Raw genomic sequence first — 18,457 nt, 5'->3', positions numbered from 1 at the left:
AGACAGCAAATGAATTGGCTGTACTTACATTGTTGTTTATTTGCCATGCAGTTATGGGGCCATGGCAAAGCAAAACAAGATGATCATTGTTTCAACCAAACCTAGAGCCTTTAGGCTTGTCCCTCGCTGCCTGTTCTGGCTTTCTAGTCAGACTAGCAAAAGCAAGAAGTAACGTGTTATTTGGCTGCTGCTTCATTTTCCCTCACTCTCAGATCCCCGGTTGACTTGACTGTGATGTAAAGGGATCCAGTTTGGGAGAAAGTCACATAGCGAACGGCACCCTCGCCGAAAACCATAAACGCAGTGCAAATCACAGTCGTTTTAAGAGCCGGAACTTGCAGGTATTTTTGGAGTATAGTAGATTTTAAAACATTTTCAGCACAAATAATAAAAGCAAGACTAGCAATAGGCAGTGTTATGCCTTTTAGGACCTTTTAATGACTTCTGCATAATGGTTGCTTGACGCTTAGAGCTGAAATGAAAGATGGCATGGGCAAGTTAAACATACAGGCAGATAAGATGAATTGCCCTGTCAGAATGTTCCTCTTCATCATCCCCAAACAGCTCTGCAATTAAAAAAAGAAAAAACAAAAAACCACCATTGTTTACTTATGCGAATAAAAAAATGGAGAGACCTTCTGATGACACCATGAAAAACTCCAGTTTGTGTTATGGCTCCAGCCTTCTTCCTACCCACCCTCACGGGCCCTCAAAGTTTATTGAGCTCTGAGTACAAGATTAGAACCTCCAATGAGCTGCCCTTTTCAATTGCCAGCACCAGTACTTTTTTCCTATTCCTTTTTTCCTTTGGGTCTCAGAAACATATGGATGGTTTTACTTTGCCATCAGTAAGACCCCACCATGAATGATAGTCCATTATGGTCATAGCTGCCAACTTGCACAGAAAAATTCCCAAGTGTCAAATTGTAGCCACTAATATAAATAAACAAATTGAAAAGTACAGACTCCTCCCCATGTCTTGGCAACCCTCCCAAAACCCAGCTTTATTTACTATGTCTCCTCTGCCTCAGTTGCTCTCCTTTCATGATTGCTTCAATTGATTTTGCTGAGGTTGTGTACCCAAAGCAAATATAAAAAATATGGAAAAAAATGTATCAGTACCAAAAATTGCTCTGAGGGTGCCTCAAGTCTATCTCACTCACTGTGTGATTTCAGTATTAAGAGAAAGTGTAATTTTCATAATTGGGCATCTTCAAGCAATGAAATATGTCTTGAAGAACTGAGAGCGGTACAGGATGATGTTGCTATTTACTTATTTTTAAAGTACAAAGTTAGAATGATATTTCAGGAGTAGTTTCTCCACCTTTAACATATGGTAGATAATGCCACTAACTTAAATGGATTCATTGTGGATTTTCAGGTCTTTAAGTGAAAACACATTTTTCCTTAAATATTAAAACATGCTCATTAAACTTGTTTTTTACTGTGTTCATACCCCTCCCTTCAGCAGTGCCGCACTGTCTGGTGTGTCTTTTTTTCTCTCACATAGCCAAACAGCTATGAAAAGGCAGAAAGCAATTTTACTGTTCAAAACTCCATTATGCCTTAAAAAGAAAAATAAACAAGCCTAAAGACAAAACCATTCCCTCTGCATTCAATCACCACGATGAGAGAAAATGCACATTTTTGTAATCAAAGCTGTACGAAGCCTTCAAGTTCTGTGACGCGCGGATGGCAACAGATTACTGGGTCAATTCACATGATCTGTGTTGATATTACTCAGCGTGATACCGTGCAAACATGTTTTTCTAAATATTGCTTGGCAATTTTCACTGGGGTACCTGCCTATTTTCACCTGGTTGGAATTGCCATAGCAAAGGAACAAAACTTGCATCGTCTGGAGTCTGCGGCAGCAGCAGACGTCCTCTTCTGGATGCAGCTGCACAAGTGGTAGAGATTACCCTTTGTGTGAGGTAAGATCAGCTGGGCTGGCTCAGATCACCCGTGGAAGCTGGAGGAGTTAAACCCATCGATTTTATCTGAAGCAGATTAAGGAATACTAAAACCAACTGCTCTTCCAGCAAAACTATGGGGGTAATATCTCTGGCAGGCTGAAAGAGAAGAGTAACTGGGAGGTACCGGGGAGAAGAAATCTCTTTCCCTTGCACGGCTGGACCTGGAGGAGGACATCTGCCAACAAACTGGATAACTCAAGGGAAGAGGAGCAGCTCCACAGTGTTGGGAGCAGGAGCTTTCCAGTGCTGCCCCTCTGTCCTCATAGGGATGGATTTGGAGCAGAACAGTCTTGTTCATTCCTGGTCTGAGACAATACCCATTCAAATATATGGAAATATTCCCACTAACACAGTCGCGCTGAACAGCCTTTGGCTACTCCTCTAAGACTGTTGACAAGGGCCAGTAGTTACTGTGGGATCTGCGGTTAAGGCTGAACTCATTTCACTGATTTCACTGGGGAGAGAGGCAGGGAGCAGGGTACAGCTGGTGCTGGAAGCGGCTTTGGGCCCTGCTGGATTGGATGAGGAATTTCCCTTTGCTCCTGGGGGAGCGAAGTCCTCTGGGTGATGGGCGGCATCTGCGGTGCCCTCGCACCCCGCCGAGCGGCTGGCAGGGGCTGGGGAAGCCAGCCCCTAATCACTAGCACCTGACATGCGCTAGATTTAATTTCTGACTTGGAGGTGAAATGCAACGCAATTACCGAATCTGGTTCGAATTATAACCCAGCCTGGGTACAGCCTGCAAACTACAGTCCTCTTTGCTAGGCGTTCGTCCATGACAGCTAGAAAGGCTGAAATAAAGTCGCTGCATTGAAGAGAACCCATCAACCGCCTGGGAAGATGCTGGAGTGAGGAGAGCGTAGAGCTGGGCTATCACCTCCTCCCAAAAAAACATGCGGCAAGGCAGTGGTCATCTGGAGACTTGGCTGGGGGCAGAGGTGTCCTTCCCACCTGCCTTCGGTGGGGCAGCACATGCAATCCCCCCCTCCCCGGGGTCTGAAGGCAGGCAGGGGGGCACAGCCCCAGCACAGAGCCTGCCCGGTGCCGCTGATCCCCTCCCAGCGCAGACACCCGTCCACGAGGGAGGCGTTGGGGCTGGCTCCGCTGGGCACGGCGGCAAGGCTGGGCAGCACGGGGGAACCAGCCTCCCCTCCTCTTCCTCACTGTTGCGGCTCTGTGCTTTTCCTCTCCGGTGCCAGTCCCGCGGGGCAAGTGGCGGTGGCCCCCGGCCCCGGGGGGACTCTCCCACCGGGAGGCAAGGTCGGGAAGGATTGGTGCCTTGGCAGCTTTGTCTAAGCGAAATCCTTGGATCCCACGCAGCACTTGCAAACCCTGCCAGAAGCCGGGGCACGGCGCAGGCTCTGCAGGGTGTTTATTCCCCACCACCCACCCCGCTGGCTGCTGCCGGCGGGTACCATTTTGGGGAGGTAGCCCAGCATCTCCTTGATGGAAAGGCACAGAGGCACAGCTGTGCTCGAGCAGTAGAGGCCCCTCTGCTATTGATTTCTGCCCATTCAGCCCTGCTGCGGGATGTAAAGTAGGCTTAGCATGAGCCGTTTGCACCAGGGGTAGATTTATTCTCGGCGAGCAGGGTTGTGCCTGACATTAGAAACACATCTCGTGCGGAATCTCATTTTTAACATCCGCTATAACGTGCTTTATTATAGCACGTTCAACAAAGGAAAGGAGGGTTTTGGGAAACAAACAAAAATTAACCCAACATGTTACAGCAGCTTCTAATGTAGGATACCTGCAAAACCGGAGCTCGCCATATGCTAAAAGTATCATATATTTCTTATACCTGCGGGAAAGATTTTTCTCTTATACATGAAATGGACTGTATTACAAACAGCTTGTTAAATGTGTGACAGATCGGCTTGAAACGATGGTTCTTGTACTCTACAGGCCTGCACATTTGCTAATAAACTGACTACATATACAAACAGTCTGTTCCAGGGTTTAAGCTCCTATTACACTGGTTCATGTTTCAACATGCAGCCACTCTGTAGTTTGTGTTTTCAGCAGAACAAGTAAGTGGATGCATATGCATTACAATTCCAGACATCATTCCATACCAGATGTGGTGCCTTTATTTTTAGTACGGCAGGAGTGTCTGCTGACCCTTTCTCACCCCATGTCTAATGAAAGATTGACTGCTCTGGGTTTTCTTATGCTGAATTATATATTAGAGGACAGTGGATTTAAAAATTAATTCAAGATTAATTTAGGGATGACTGCACATGGAATTATTTGGCCAACAGATGAAAAATGAAAATTTCACTACAAAGAAAAAAAATTGTAGAAGTGTCAAATTTTAATCCAATTTTCTATAAAGAATGATCATGTTCCGAGACCCTTCTGAGGACTACAATTAATCATTCAGAGTGATACCCCTTTTCCACTTGCTATGCAAGCTTCCCTCTGAGCCAAAGCGCCATCCGTGCTCCTCTGAAGCGGGGATTCATGTGCTCAGTCAGTAAGTCAGTAAAATAAATTAGCACTGTACCAAATGGCTCCAAATTCGGGAAAACACAATGGCTGAAGCGCACACTTAGGTGAAAGGAGGCACGGCTATTGCATGGACTAAAAGAAAAAAAAAAGTAGTACCACTTCTAGCCCGATTTACAGCTTCTACAAAGGCTTGTAACTTTTTAGGAAAATGAGAAATGAATCAAAAGCCCGAAAGTGGATCTCTCTCATTTGAGGGTCTGTTAAATTTTAATGGCAGTGTGAGAGGTAATACAGACACCCCTGCTTCACTAAATCAAAAAGAAAACACAAAATTGACTAAATTTCATCTTATATGTTTAACCGTTGTGGGATTTTTATATTAAATAAAATAAGACAGGAAGACTCTAATGAAAAGCTGGCTAACAAGATGGATGCTAGGAACTCACCTTACTGAGTAAGGAAACAAATGTTGTAAAGAAGGAATAAATTATGCCTTTTAACTAGGAAAACATATTGGTGCAAACAAGACTCTACTAAATAAAATTCTCCAGTTGTCATGAGTTCAGTGATATAGTCCCATGTTTATTCTCTTTCTGTCTAAGCATTTTAATATTGCATAATTTTTGTCGTTTGTAATAATTCTTCTTTCCTGGACATAACATGCACGGAGGATGAAAAGAGGAAAACAGAGAAAATGGACTGTGTTCTTCAACTCTCAGAATGATTTCCAGAAAGAATTTTTCTGTATCCTCATATCCACAAGTTTTTTATTTTAGAATAGTTCTTAAAAATTAGCAGTGCCTATTTTTTAAGGCGGTGAAAGAACTGTTGAGAATGAAGCCTCACGCAAATGGAACCGTAAGATGAAAAGAACTGAATAAAACTGAATACACTTTTCACTGAGGAACAGAAAATTTAAAGGCCTTGCTGCAACGTATGAATAGTACCCAAGACACAGAAAATGTTAACGACGAATTAACTGGGCAACCACGGATGCAGGATAAAAATTGCATCAAATCAAGGGTTGCAGTCTGCAGGAGCGGAGCAGCTCATCTGCATAAGCTCTCCCTACCTTCCTCTCCGTTTTTCACCTTTCTCTGGCTTGTTACCTTATTAGAGAGGAAAGCATTTAAAAAGGGGCTCCTGCGGGCTGGCTGATTTCTTGCTGAATCAGCCAGCTTGCTACTGAATTGATTTCTGCAACTTCCACCTCATGAAAGCTAGAAAATGTTTTTAATTGAACATGCCCTTTATTTACAGGACATGCTGGTGCGGAAGGGAAAAGGCTGAGAAAGGCAACAAACGCATCCTGTATTTATATACCGTAACGATGATGAGGTCTTTTATATATTGGAAATAAACGGTTATTTAATATGTGTTATTTACCAAAAGGCAATGTATATACCATTAAATGTATGCAACAGAAGCATAAATGCCGTAGCATTTAATTCTGAAAAATAAATGGAATCTAACGTGGGGGAGGTATCGGATAAGGATATGCTGTAAGTGTACAGCGGATAAGAATAAGGCCTCGTTGTTCCCATGATCAGACAGCAGTGACACTGGAAATTGTTTTGACAACAAGACAGCTAGTTTTCAAATTGATCTGCTGAAGTTGAAATATACGTATTTTCATTGTGTGAGCAGGAGAAAGGTTATTTTGCTAACTCAGTTTTAGTGGATTTTTTTTTTTCCAGCCAAATTATAGCCCCCCAAAAAAAATCTTGTTTGAGATTTTAAGTAAAAGGCATGCAACAAAAATCTTTTTTCAGGTTGTACAAGATATATAAGAGGCCTACTATTTATAGTCCTATGAGAGTTGTGTTGAAATCAAGAGTTTCTTTATGTATCCAAAGCAATTTCTACTGGGAGAACTGGTCTCCCATACTGTCCTAGCCCAAAGTTAACATAAATTTTAACCAAGAAGGTCTACAGTTTGGATTTATTACTACCAAGATTAACATCTTCTGTCATTTTTTGGAAGTTTAGTATTCTTGGATGAAAGCATAGGTACTTATTCAGGAATGTACTGACCTCTGCAAAGTACTCTGGAAAGGAAAAAAAAAAAAAAAAAGATTGGGTAAGTGGTCAGTCCTACGAAATTAGCATTTACCACATCTTAAATGCTTTGAGACATAACATCATCTCCTAAGACGAACTCAGGACAAGGAGCCGGGAGTTCCCGAGTTTTATTCCAGCCCCCGCTGCCAGCCCACTGTGTAGCTTTGGGAGAGTTTGCAGCATGGGGGGTAATGATTATTGAGTTGTTGCCTCTTTGACCTAAGCGTTCCTATTCCTTCCTGGCCTTTGCAGTTTTTACCCCAGTCCGTAAGTTTACGAGGCAAGGACAGTACCTGAGTCCATAAGCGAGCATTCTGGGAGGGATATAAATCTCCAGGCTTCAGGGCATAAGCCAGCCCTAATGCTAAACAAGGGAAACTTCGCTTCCAGGCAGATTATCTCCAAACTGCCAGCTGTAGCCCTTCTTTGTCTGGAGCAGCTGGTACTGACCACTCTTGGAGATAGGGTACTAGGAGAGATGGATCACTGGTTTGATCCAGTATGGCAATTCCCAGGCTCTTGTACAGTGCCAATTGTATTACTGGCAGTCAATAACAATAATAAGATTACTGAGAGGAATTTAACTAATGAGATCAAATAAAGAATCAAAATTTGGTGGGGAAGGGAAGGTCGTCGTATTGCCAGATGTCCCAAACATATTGAATCAAAGGAGGCGCGTGGTTGTTTTTCCCATGGTAATTTTAAATACAGCTTTTCAAAGTTTCTACTTTCAGAGCCTTCTAACGTAATTTTAGTGAGATTGGTGGTTGCATAAAATAAAGCTTGAGAAGCAGTGTGACATATAATTAATGGAAGTGAGGGAGAAGCAGGAGGAAGGAGCAGAAAGTTTGTGAGTTTGCAGGGTGGAAGCCTGCAGATTGGGAAGTGACGGATAACACCGAATTACATGAGAAGCCACAAACAGGGAGGCAGGAGAAAGAGGAAACCTTGCTGCACTGTCCCCGGCATACATTGTACAGTGTGTTTCCCAACAACAGCGTCTGGGAGCGGAAAAGATGCCAACAGTTAGCAAGCCAACATCTGAGAGCTGCAAAGCACTGAATTCCCTCTGACAGGGGTGGACGTTTGGAGGCTGTGAGCCCTAGAAAGATTTAAGCTTTGATTAGGGGCAGCGGCTTTTGCTTCGCTTCGCTTTCCTAATAAATTCTGTTTGTGGAAAAGATAAGGAGCCCTGACTCTGCTGGAGCTGCGTTAGTCCGTAGGTTAGAGTACTGCGATCCCAGATGGCTGAAGCAACGCCAGCTGGTAGCACTTGGACAAAGAGTTCAGTCTGATGAAACACAGCCTGACAGCTGGTATCAGATGCTGGAGAACTGTAAGTTTCACTGAACGTGTTGCTATTGGAGTCATGACAGAAATTTCAAGGGATGGAAAAAAAAAAAAATTAATTTGAGAGATGTTGGTAGAGGATCTCGTCTGCTTTGAAAGGAGAGCACAGCCGTGCTTCGCTGATGTTGCCAGCTGAGGAGTTGGCGTGATGTTTCTGAGGGCCTGTTTACACTACCATATAGTGGGAACTTAGTACGATTTCTTGTTCAGAGGAACCATTGGCAGGTTGCAAAAACAAGCCTAAACTTGAGGCCATTAGCTCGTTTGCTAAAAGCTGGATCCAATTGCATCACAGTATTTTGGCAAGGGTCCCTTACTGGCTTTCAGCTGTAGTGCTGAAGGGACAAAAAGTCAGGATTCAAACTTTATAAGGATTTACAAACTAAAAGCCAACATTTTTGACTGCACTTACAGGTTGACCAGAAGAGCAGGGAGCCATATCATAAAGGGACTCCCCCGCACGGGGATGCAGCTGCATTTTATGGCAGCTGAAGTTTGGGTCCCCATCAGATGTAGGCTTGAAAAAACTGCATTTTGGATAATGAAACTTAGACGTGTCCCTGAGACAAAATACAACTTTGAGAGATAAGTCTCTTGGCTAGGCATAGGTGGAAAGACAACTTCACACGTGACTGCCACTGTACCCTGACCATCAGCACTTAGGAATCCAGGGTACCCTCCAGTTACTTTCTTTGCCCATCTGTGTCAGTAGTTTCTGGGTACCTGACACTTAGAAGTCCCCACCCTACTGCCAATACTTCTGATTTTGGATGTATCTTCATAGACTGTCTTGCCTAAGCAGCCTATTGTATATTTAAGCATATTGCATATTCACAGCTGCGGAGCAGGGATTCTTCCCACCTTATTTTTGAAGTCTAAAAGTTAGGCATCAAATCTAAGCTTGTCATTTGGGTTTTCTCAATAGCTAGTGGAGATGATAGTAAAACATCATTAGGTGGTATGAATTGTCATTGACAGATGCCAGTTGCCCCCCTTTAGGTATAGAAAAGAGTACAAATGGCCTTCTCAGAGCAGATGTTATTAGTGTCTGTTTAGTTAAAGACTGGGCAGGTCAGTCCCACTGCATTTGAGATTTTAAGACATACCCCTCTTGGCATGATTTGTAATCTAGGTTAGGTGTGTCCCTATTCATCCTGTCATTGCAGTAACTCCCGTTGGCCAATAGACAAGTCTTTCCTTGCACTGCAGGAAAACCAGCATCTTACTTAGAACTGAGAGTCTAGTGACAGTTCTGAGCCCTGAGATATCTGTGCCCTTTTGTGGATTTATCCCCAAATACGAAACAAACAGGGCCTAGGAAGCCATAGAGCAGACGAAACGACTGGATGAAAAGGGAGCCGTAAAAATGGCTGTCCATACTGATGCACCAGGCGCCTCCCTGTCACACACGATGGTTTTACATATAATCTGAGTAACAAAACTGTTTAAAAAAATGGAGAGTGGAGAATTAACCTTGGCCAAGGGCCAGACACCCAACCAGCCATTCTTTCACTCCCCCTCCTCAACAGGACAGGGGAGAAAACAGAATGAGAAAACCCTTTGGTCGAGATAAAGACAGGGGCACCACTTAAAAATTGCCATCATGGGCAAAACTGACTCTGGGAAAAATAATTTATTGCCAACTAAAATAGATTCAGGTAGTGAGAAACAAAGGCAAGCATTAAACCAATACCTTTCCTCCCCGCTTTCTCAGGTTCAAGTCCAGACTTGTCTCCCTTCCCCGAGGGCACAGTGTGGGTGGAAGGGGTTGTAGTCAGTACACGGCACTTCCTCTCTGCTGCTCCTTCCCTCTCCCACCTTTCCCCTGCTCCTGCGCAGACATTCCCAGTGGGCTGCAGTCCTTCAGGAAAAGCCTGCTCCTGAGTGGGGTCTCCATGGGCTGCAGCTTCCTTTTGGGGCACATCCACATGCTTTGGCATGAGATCCTCCGTGGTCCATAGTGTGGATAACTGCTCCACCATGGTCTTTCATGGGCTTCAGGGAAATATCTGCCATGGAGCTCCTCCTTCTCCTGGGCACCAACACCCAGTACAGGGAGCAACAATGGAAAGGCCTTCCACCTAGTAGCTGTAAACAGGCTTCTGTTTACATGTTTGGCTTTCAAAATTTCTCTTACAAAAGTTTTTTTCTAATTCATTCTTTCTCTGTTTCTTCAGCTTTTCCATTTGGCCTTAAAAGTAAAGGGTGAAAGACAAATGGCACGCCACAAAAGGAGAAAAGCAGGCAACTTATAAAAATGAAAGCCTTCAAAAGCAAAGTGTTTTGTTTTACAGTTTTGACTAAAAAAAATAAAATAATAACAAATTTAAACTTTTCTCAGAAAGGATTCTATACTCAAAAAGTTGTTTACAATGGGTTATTATAAGGAAACTAGCAAACCAGCCTGACAATATAAAATAATGGATGATATTGGGGAACCTTTTATCTCCTTCTTTAAGAGTGTCGTCAGACCAAAAGGGCAACCTCATTCTTCTTCCAGAGTTCTAAGGACAAGGATGCTTTAATTTTCCTTGATGGCACCTAAAAGCAATGAGATAGTATCCAAGAGCCAATCTTAGAAAAGCAACAGCAAAACGCTTGCTCTCATTTCTATCTATATTTCATAATTACTCAGAATTACTCTAAGTCAATAATCAATGCCATTTATTCCAGTGAAAATTATTTAATGGCGCAGAGCCATCAAGTCGTAACTCATTCAATAAGTTGCATTTATTTCCTCTTTCCCCTGTCCCTCTCACTGTTTGTCACATACACCCACTGTGTTATGTTTCAAATTAAAAGCAGAAATTGAGTGCAGGAAGTGTGTTACTTGTACATCAGTTTATTAAAACCCTTATTTTCACTGGTGCTTTTAAATGCTGTCTTGACTGGAATAAAGAACTCTGGTGCAATTTTGTTCATTTAAAGAAATTAAATATTTATTACTTTAATTACTGAATGGAGTTATTTACCTGGATTTTCCTTATTTTTCACCTTATTTCTTCTCTAGTGAAATATGTTTGTTTCTTTTCTTGTGTTTCTTTTCTTATTTATTTTCTTTTTCTATTTTTGCTAAGCACAGTGACTGTATGGGAAATCTTGTGTTACACTACACAATTATATCAACTCGGAAGCTTAGCTGAAATAGCAGTAACAAAAACCAAGGTCCTAACAGAGCAAATCTGCACTTAGCAGAGCTCCTTTATTCAGTGCAATTAAAAGAGCCATCGTTTTTCTTACCACTGCTTGGCGGTGGGCATCAAGCTGTCACTTGGAGAGATGCCAACAGCACGCACCATTGACTACCCTTCCAGCAGATGCGCAATTTACCAAAATACGGGACTGAATGAGGTGAGAATGGAAGCAAAAGCCGAGCAGACCAAGAGAAATCAGCGTTCACCTTTTGCATTGCTAAAGTCCTCGGCGGTGAAAGGTGGGAAGGACCCCCAGATCTCCCCTGGGATGGGAGCAGGGAGCATGGCACTCTGGAACTGCATTTTCGGAGAAAAGAGCAGACTGCAGGCAGCAGCAGGAAATTCAGCTTCAGGAGATTTATGAGCCGCGGTGTCCAGAAACCCAGTGAGGAGCCTCTTGAACTGCAGATCTGTGTTAGGAGAAGCTTATTCCCTCCCTCTTCCCCAGCATGGGCATGCTGGGCAGGTGCTAGGATGTTCTGATGTCTCGCCTTGATTTATTTATTTGATGAAAAATAATGAAAAGGATGATCCTCAAGAGTCCTTGGAGATTCCATTAACTCTGCAAATTAAGCATATTGATAAATCGGTGATTATTTTGAAATGAACTAGAGAAAGTGAAAGGAAAAATGCTCGTAGGAGGGCCTGTTTAACGCGCAGAGATTTTAAAGTGTAGGTAATATTTCAAGTGTATCAAAATACAGTAAAAAGACCAGGGGTTAATTATACCGGCATGATAGTTGGAACCACATTATTATAATTCTCTTGGAAAGCACTATGGAGCATATGGAGTGAATGAGGGGCCTATGTGTGCATAATAAGTTCTGCATGGGCATAAGGTGAAGGAGCAAGAGCTCTCTTGTGCGTAAGAGGCACTAAATAAGGGGAAGAAAATGATTTAACTACTTGATGGACTAACTTTGTACGTAGCAACACATTCAAGGTGCCCTATCCTTTAAGCAGCAACATACATAAATTCAATCACACCCATGGTTCATCTTCATTTCACACAGCAAATACTACTGCAAATAGTCTACAGAGCACATGCTGGAGAGTTGGCTGTTCGTAGACATGCTCACCTTGCATCAGAAATGATATTTTGTGCTGTGCAGAACTGTTAAGCTTTTACAGTGCAAGTTTGCTTCCCTGTTACTGCCTTTTTCCTTTGTTATTTCTGAGTAGGTTTTGGTGTGTCAAGTTCTCAAGTCAGTGGATTTTTTGTGCAGGGATCCAACCACCTTTTAGAGGATCATCTCAGCACTGGAAAGCAAGAGAAGACAAAAGACTCCCTTGAAAATTCCTCAATTCCAAAAGATTCTGCTGGTGGCTTTAAAGGGTGGGTGTTCGCTAACTTAGCTGAAAACTAATTTTAATCATCGAACAATCAAGTCGTAAGAAGACATTTAGGTATTAAACTTAGACTAGGGGGCTAGTTTTTTAGACAGCTAGAGATAGATGTAGTGAATCCAACACAAAAGACTGTTGCTTATTTTAAAAAGGAGAATTTACACTGGGAAAAGAATGCAGAGAGAATTCAGAGAAAAAAAAAAAAAAACAAAGCATAAAGCGAGCCTTCTGCCTAATTTCCACTCAGTATGGTCTGTGCTGAGCAGAACGGGGCCTTTAGTTCACGAAAAAAAAAATTATGCTCCTCCTAAATGGTAAATTACTCGGGACATAAGAAAAGTCGCCCAATTGTATAGGTGCAGCTCTGAACTAGGGCCCAGTTCTACTTTCAGTCCAGTGCACCTAAAGGTTTTGAAATCTTCCAGGCGTGGCATCATATAGCTAAAAGTTCCATGGTGTGAGATACAGCAAAAGTGTGGAATTAAGGTAACAAAGGCCACCGGGATGTTTTTCTCTCCTCTAGAGTGACTGGTATTGTTTCTCTTGTATTTTTTAGCAGAATCGTTGCATTCACTAACTAATTAGAATAAGGTGTAGAAAGGCAGTAAATGCACAGTGTTCGTTGAAAATATTCACTGAGCCTTGCCAGATTAATCTCTTATGCCCAATTTTTAGAATTTACAATACATTTGGGACTATATTTCCTCTTGTCCTTTAATGTCTCCATTTGCTTTCACCTCTAATGAACTGAGGGTACCAATATTAATACTTTAACTGGTAAAATCCTTCATTTACAACATTTCTACTATAAATTAGGAAAAAAAAGCCAAATACTTTAGAAACTAAAAGCTGGTACACAAACTCACCGTGTAGCTAATGTCACTTCTAGGAATCTTTTGGTGATGTCTGCCTGTAATTGACTTAATCATCCATTACAAAACAAAAAAGAAGAATAAGAAATTGAAGTTGTTTCTAGGAGTGTACCACATAAAGTAACCATTTTCAGCAGCGTATCAGAGTTGCATTTGGGCACATGATTCCAATAGCCGTGAAAAGGCCATTTTATTTTCCAAACTATGTGGCACACATTCACTTCAGTAACAAGTATTTTCATAAAATCAGTCTCAATACAAGCAGCATATAGCCTTAAAAACATTTCTTTAACAGAAAGTAAAATAACAGTCACCCCTTGATAAAACACTTTCAAGGCTCAAGAACTAAAAGACTTCCTTTTAAAAGATTTATGTATTTACAAACATTTAAAAGCTGATCATTGACCTAAAAGTTGATGTTGTCTAGGTATCAGCAATTACAATGATGCATCGTTATTTTGTGTAAATGGGTCATTACACTTAGAGTTATAACTACTGCATCACATCAGTACTGAAATACCATGTCCACTGGAAATATTATAATGAATTCAGCAACAGATGGTCAAATAAGTTAGAGACTGGAAAATAAGGGGGTAAATAAACTCAACCTGTTCGGCTAGATGAAAAGAAGGATAAAAAGTAACTTGATCACAGTGTATACGTACTTACGCTTGGAAACTGAAAATAATTAGGCAAGGGCATTTCAGCCTTCCTGACAAATGTATATTTATCTAACCTCAACTTTCAGCCGCTGTCTGGAAGCTGTTCCTTTTGTAAGTCAGAAGATTTCCAGTGACTGGAAGCTGAAGTTAAACAAATTCAATCTTGAAATAAGAAGAAATTTCTTAAGAGAGAAAGTAATTAAAGATCAGAACATGCTGTTGCTTCACATGAAGATGGTGAATTCGCCATTAGTTTAAATACTGTTGTAAAACAGGGACACATTAATCCAGCTTCTGAAAGAAATTGTGCAGCCTGTGGGAAATGTTGAAGCGAGAGGACTGGCATATGTATTTGCTGCAGGCTCTCTAATGGATTCCTTGTTATTGCAAGGATACGAGGCATTAATGGAAACTTTCGTCTGTCCTGTTCCTCTGAAATGCTTTCATCTTACTCAAGTTCTCGGGCTTGAGTAGACAGGGATAAGAGGATGAAACTCAGTGGCTTCAGAGTGTTGAGGTTAGAGTGCATCCCCCTGGACTTGCACGCAGTGAAATGATGGATGTGAGGGGTCTGCAACAGCTTTACAGGGAATCCCTTTATGCCTGAACCTTTGCACGAGCTGCTTGGTACACTGCTCCAGCAGGCTCACCGCTGGTGGTGTTGCCAGATGTCACCTGGACCTTCCAGGTAGAACTGCATTCTGGGGTGCCTCAGTTTGTATCAGATTTACGCGTAACTAGGAGACGTACCATTCTTCTTTACCCTGTCCACCAACGGGTGTGACATGTGTGACCAGCCAGAAACATGCACCCTTGGGGATCAGAGGGACACATTTTCCTAAACTTGAAAACAAAGATACACATGAAAGCAAGGGGTTGGGGAGAGGAAGCTGAAGCTTGTTCTGTTGTAACAACTGGAGGCCAAACAGGAGGCACCCTGCGACATACAGCGAGACTAGTGCTTAGATAAGCAAAGGAAATGGGGGAAGAAAACAGATGTGAAGTGCCTTTCCCAAGATCACACAGCTGGGAGCTTGGCTGACCAGCTGGGGCTCTCCCTCCTGGTCTGGAGCCTATGCATCCTCCAGCATCTCTGGTGCGAGCCATTGAGTTGAAATATATTTATAGTTACGATTCTTGCAAACAGAAGGAGTCGCAGAGAAAATGTCATCAGCTAGTTTCCATACCTGCGTAAAACAATCATTTGAGGCCTCAGGAAAGATTTCCTGACCGTTATTAATTTGTGGTGATGATACAGTGGTGACCTAAACACAGGGAAATAATTGATAGTATTTATTCCTATTAAAATTTTGCCCTCCCTCCTCCCTCTCTCCAGCATCTTTTGTTTGGCTCTTAGTGTAAATAATTGGTTCTGTCGTCTAAAGCATATAGCCTGTTTATTGGGTAGGAGTATAAAGCAAGGCTCCAGATGTCAGACCGGGACCTCCTTGTCCATATCTCTCCCTCCTTAGTGAAAACATTGAAAAAGAGGAAATACCAACAAAAGAAGGATCCGCCAGAGAGAGCGTGTTCAGTGATCCTCTGCACACCCCTATCATACACCCTTCCTCTGTACACCCCTACTGTAAGTCACCTAGAAGAACATTTGTAACACATGCCCCTAGCCAAGGGTAGCGCCTGGCAGGCATTCCCAATGTGCTGTAATGGGCTACGGCTCTCTGGAAAAGTGAGATTTCATCTTCACAGCTATGCTGAGCCAAAGCGAGAGCTGGAATCAGAAATGCTGTCAGCCGCTCTGAACTCCTCTGCTTTGGCATGGTAACACACTAACTCAAGGTATTGTGAAAATATTACTTTTAAGTAGAAAAGCTTGCTAAGCTGGCTAGAGTAACAAGCAACATGACACTGTCTCGCTGTCTCTTTTCTCCTTGTTTTTAGAAACCCCATTTTTGAGAGCCAGAAAGACATTAGCCTAAACCGTGAACATGCTGCTATTCCGTCCTGTTTGGCACCCAGGCCTACGGACAGTCAGTTCCCTAGTTTTTCAGAGGTACATTTTCACTCTGTTATTCAGCTTGAGTAAGAAGCCTCCATAACCTCGCAAAACCCGGCTAGGATTTGATCCATACAGCCACCTTTCTCCGAGACAGAAGAAAGAAAAAGGAAGTTTAAGGGAGTAATCTTTTCAGCCTAAGTTGAAATATTAATCTATAGCTTCTCGACTCCTATGGTCTCACTGAGTTAGTACCAAAGCATCCTCGATGCACCTAGAGAAATGAGCTCCTCTTCGTACAAGCAATAAGGGCAGCTGTAGCAGCAGCCTGGGAAGGGGACCGCAGCATCGCTGTGTTTTGCTGCCTGGTGCCGCCCAGGTCACTCCTGCTTTGCTTTGCCCCAGCGGGCTGGGCTGGGCTGCGCTGGGCTGGGCTGGTGTGGGCTTTGGGGAAGGAGGCCGCATTCCCGCACGCCTGACCCCTTCCCACCTGCTGTCCACCCACCGCGTTGCAAGGGACTGACGGGAACTCCGGAAAAGGTATTAATAGGCTATCGCGGAGTAAGGGTCAACAGGAGAGCATACATACTGCTTAAATTAGCGCGCTATATTTACAGCAAGAGTTGCAAGTTTCAGTCACGGAAAGCCTCTTGAAAAGAAAAAGAATTTGCCCGTGACAAATCATTATTTCTTTCCCTGAAGTTATAAGCATGGACAACCACAGTAATGAGTTATCAGACATTTTAAACTGGGATTAATTCTGTGCTTCTTTTTAAGGATGTGGTATAAAACCCTGACTGATCTCAGTAGGAGATTAGATAGAACAATGCAAAATATTCTAAAGATTCCGAATAAAGTCATTCCTCAGTCATGAATAAGCACACAAGCATGCCTAAGAGAGCAATTATTTTTGTCATACATGTGATGGAAATAAATTGTGTTAAATGCAACAAGTGAAAATAGGTGTTGATAATGAAAATTCAGCACGGAAGTAATTTCAAACTCTTATTTTTCAGATTCCGACAAAAGCACAAGTCTTCTAATCTTACTCTACTTTAACACCCAAGAGATAATACTAGAATCTCAGGGGACCTTGGAGGTTTAAAATTAGCTAGAGGGGTTCTGGCTCTGCTCTTCATGCCAGGGCAAACCAGCATCCGAACTGGCAAACATTGCTGTTCGCACAGCTGGGTGATTAGCACCATGGTGAAAATACCATCAACACAGGCATTTGCGTGTGAGGAGATACTGTAGCTACAGCTTTGCAAATAAAACCTCAGTATCACTCTTCTATACCTGCTCAACAACCAGCTCTTGTGGGGATGTTTCTAGCCACATAAATAAGGGGTTTTTTAGCTTATGGGGGAAAACTGCCACGTTTGAACGGTGTATAGAAAATAGATTACATTAGACAATTTTTGACCACAATTAAAGTGTAGATAAAGGAAAGAAAATGGAAATTAAGATAGAAGGGTTGACAGCTTTCCGTTTGGAAAATCTGAGCCCTTATTGTTTTTACAGAGGTAAGTTGCCACTGGAATTTCATAAAATAGCTTCTCAGTTCTCCAGCATTCACCATCTGGGCATCTCAAACTTTGTCCATTTTACGGTGTAGAAAGATAATAATGTCATAATTTCAAGGGGTGGTAAGCCAAGGTCCAGAAACTCAGACAAAATTTGCCTTTTCAGTCCTTGGCGGGACGTAGAAACAGAAATATAGCGCCCTTATGTGTAATTTCCTGCTTCTGTAGCTTGGCCTTTCTCAATATAAACCCAGAGAAAACCCAGCCCAAATTTCCCCCCACTAAGGAATATGTATGAGCTTATCTGAGAGCAGACTATGCTGCTGTTCTTTTTATAAGAAATAGCTCGGGCCCCACCTAAATACCAAGCAGTGAACATTTGTGGCATTTGAGCAATTAATTTCCCAGACGACATTTCTGATGGTGAATGGCAGAGGACGTTGTGTGGGGTTTTTCTCTCTCTCGTCTTCCCCCGCCACCCACCCCCGCTGTTGGTCTCGCCGCTGTGTCTTTATCGTACTTTGTGCGATGGCATGTCTACTTTGGGAAATGATGATTCCAGTGTGGGTGGATGGAAAGGGATCTGCCAGAGGGTGCAAATTTCAAATTGCTGCCACGGATACACCCTTCTGTGCTGTCTTCTCAAGATACCAGAAAAAGTCTCTAAGGAATGCCTGAGGCTTGACTCTCGGCATAAAGATAGACTGCTACGCCACGCATTTTTCTTTCAATATTAAGGAAACAGACAGTGTAAATACAGCTAATGAATTCAAATTGACTTAATCACTTATAGAGGAGGCCATTATGAAATCCTTACTGGAAGTGGTGAAATATTTGTGCGTTTAGCCCGCTGATCCCATTGTTGGGCTCGGAAAATTGTTTAAAATGCTGCTTCCAAGTCAAGGTGACTCACCATTGGTGATCTTTACTCTAAAGTCAGGCTACATAATGAAAAAATATTAATAAGCACAGTGTGTAAGAAGTATTCCAAGGCAGGGTGCAACGCTCACCACTGTAAATGTAAGATTTTGCTATGTGAAATTTATGAGAAACGGAAACACCAGGGA

This window comes from Vanellus vanellus (genome assembly GCF_965231255.1).
Source record: "Vanellus vanellus genome assembly, chromosome: 3".
NCBI classification, from domain to species: Eukaryota; Metazoa; Chordata; class Aves; order Charadriiformes; family Charadriidae; genus Vanellus; species Vanellus vanellus.
Note: the sequence above shows the minus strand (reverse complement) of the source record.